Source organism: Salmo salar, chromosome ssa16 (genome assembly GCF_905237065.1).
Source record: "Salmo salar chromosome ssa16, Ssal_v3.1, whole genome shotgun sequence".
In the NCBI taxonomy this organism is placed as follows: Eukaryota; Metazoa; Chordata; class Actinopteri; order Salmoniformes; family Salmonidae; genus Salmo; species Salmo salar.
This window is the reverse complement of record NC_059457.1, coordinates 95175576-95178075: the sequence shown is the minus strand read 5'-3', so window position 1 is coordinate 95178075 and position 2500 is coordinate 95175576. Positions and strand designations below refer to the sequence as shown.

At 42.6% G+C, this 2500-nt stretch overlaps 1 pseudogene; it reads right to left on the bottom strand.

The window, feature by feature from the left end:
• LOC106591167 (glypican-5-like) overlaps window positions 1–2500 on the bottom strand; it is a 289574-nt pseudogene that overhangs the window by 162384 nt on the left and 124690 nt on the right.

The window sequence follows — 2500 nt, the reverse complement described above, 5'->3', positions numbered from 1 at the left end:
AGAACCACTGAAACAGCTTTACCTGGTAATGAAACAGGATGTGACCTAATTTATAGCTTTACCTGGTAATGAAACAGGATGTGACCTAATTTATAGCTTTACCTGGTAATGAAACAGGATGTGACCTAATTTATAGCTTTACCTGGTAATGAAACAGGACGTGACCTAATTTATAGCTTTACCTGGTAATGAAACAGGATGTGACCTAATTTATAGCTTTACCTGGTAATGAGTATGAAACAGGACGTGACCTAATTTATAGCTTTACCTGGTAATGAAACAGGATGTGACCTAATTTATAGCTTTACATGGTAATGAAACAGGATGTGACCTAATTTATAGTTTTACCTGGTAATGAAACAGGATGTGACCTAATTTATAGCTTTACCTGGTAATGAAACAGGACGTGACCTAATTTATAGCTTTACCTGGTAATGAGTATGAAACAGGACGTGACCTAATTTATAGCTTTACCTGGTAATGAAACAGGATGTGACCTAATTTATAGCTTTACCTGGTAATGAAACAGGATGTGACCTAATTTATAGCTTTACCTGGTAATGAAACAGGATGTGACCTAATTTATAGCTTTACCTGGTAATGAAACAGGACGTGACCTAATTTATAGCTTTACCTGGTAATGAAACAGGATAAGACCTAATTTATAGCTTTACCTGGTAATGAAACAGGATGTGACCTAATTTATAGCTTTACCTGGTAATGAAACAGGACGTGACCTAATTTATAGCTTTACCTGGTAATGAGTATGAAACAGGACGTGACCTAATTTATAGCTTTACATGGTAATGAAACAGGATGTGACCTAATTTATAGTTTTACCTGGTAATGAAACAGGTTGTGACCTAATTTATAGCTTTACCTGGTAATGAAACAGGACGTGACCTAATTTATAGCTTTACCTGGTAATGAAACAGGATGTGACCTAATTTATAGCTTTACCTGGTAATGAAACAGGATGTGACCTAATTTATAGCTTTACCTGGTAATGAAACAGGACGTGACCTAATTTATAGCTTTACCTGGTAATGAAACAGGACGTGACCTAATTTCTCTTCAATAGAAACTAATCAAAAGAAAAACAGCGCCTTTTTGATTGTAATCGAACAAATTGATGTTTGTTTGTTTGTTCGTTCTCCTAGTTGCTACTTCAAAAGTTCCCATGTTAAAAAAGCAATAAGCCTTTTTTCTCTCCCCTTAAACGATTCCACACAGCGTCCTTCATCTTCCCAAAAGCAGAAACCTGAACGTTTGTTGAGAATCCTAATGTATTATATAAATTAAATATTTCTACCAAAAAAAGTTTGAAGAAAATATTTGTGAATATTTTGTTTTGTTTTTAAGAGTAAACTACATTCGTCATAATCTTTAGCTAAACTTGAACCTGACATAATTACTCCTCTCCTGTGTACAGTACATTTGTTCAGGGTCTGTGTTTTGGGTCAAATTGAGGAGGCATCTTCGACCCATATAAATACATGAATTGGTTTGGATCCTCTAGCCTGGTAACTCTCTGCCCCAGTGGAAATAATCTAGCCATTTTATACAAATCTCTGGTCTGGAGGCTATATCGTTCTTCTGAGCTGGGAGAGACTGCTGCTGGGATCTGAGCAGGGTTTAGGGTCTGACTGGGTCTGAATGGAGGTGGGTTAGGGTCTGACTGGGTCTGACTGGGTCTGACTGGGTCTGAGTGGAGGTGGGTTAGGGTCTGACTGGGTCTGACTGGGTCTGAGTGGAGGTGGGTTAGGGTCTGACTGGGTCTGAGTGGGTCTGACTGGGTCTGAGTGTGTCTGACTGGGTCTGACTGGGTCTAACTGGGTCTAACTGGGTCTGAGTGGAGGTGGGATAAACTCACCTGATTGATGTGCTTGAGTTTATCAATGATCTGGTTGATGACTGGGTCCTCGTCCTTCACTTTAACCTCCGGATTAGCAGCCTGGGCCTTAATCCCGTTACCCACCACTCTCAGAGTATAGCTGGAGGGAGGAGGAGAGAGGAAGGGGTTAGAGGAGAGGAGGAGAGAGGAGGGGGTTAGAGGAGAGGAGGAGAGAGGAGAGAGGAGGGGGTTAGAGGAGAGGAGGAGAGAGGAGAGAAGAGGAGAGGAGGGGGTTAGAGGAGAGAAGAAGAGAGGAGGGGGTTAGAGGAGAGGAGAAGAGAGGACGGGGTTAGGAGGAGAGGAGAAGAGAGGAGAGAGGAGGGGGGTTAGAGGAGAGAAGGAAAGAGGAGAGAGGAGGGGGTTAGAGGAGAGGAGAGAGGAGGGGGGTTAGAGGAGAGGAGAGAGGAGGGGGTTAGAGGAGAAAAGAAGAGAGGAGAGAAGAAGAGAGGAGGGGGTTAGAGGAGAGAAGAAGAGAGGAGAGAAGAAGAGAGGAGGGGGGTTAGAGGAGAGAAGAAGAGAGGAGAGAGGAGGGGGTTAGAGGAGAGAAGAAGAGAGGAGGGGGTTAGAGGAGAGAAGGAGAGAGGAGGGGGTTAGAGTAGAGAAGAA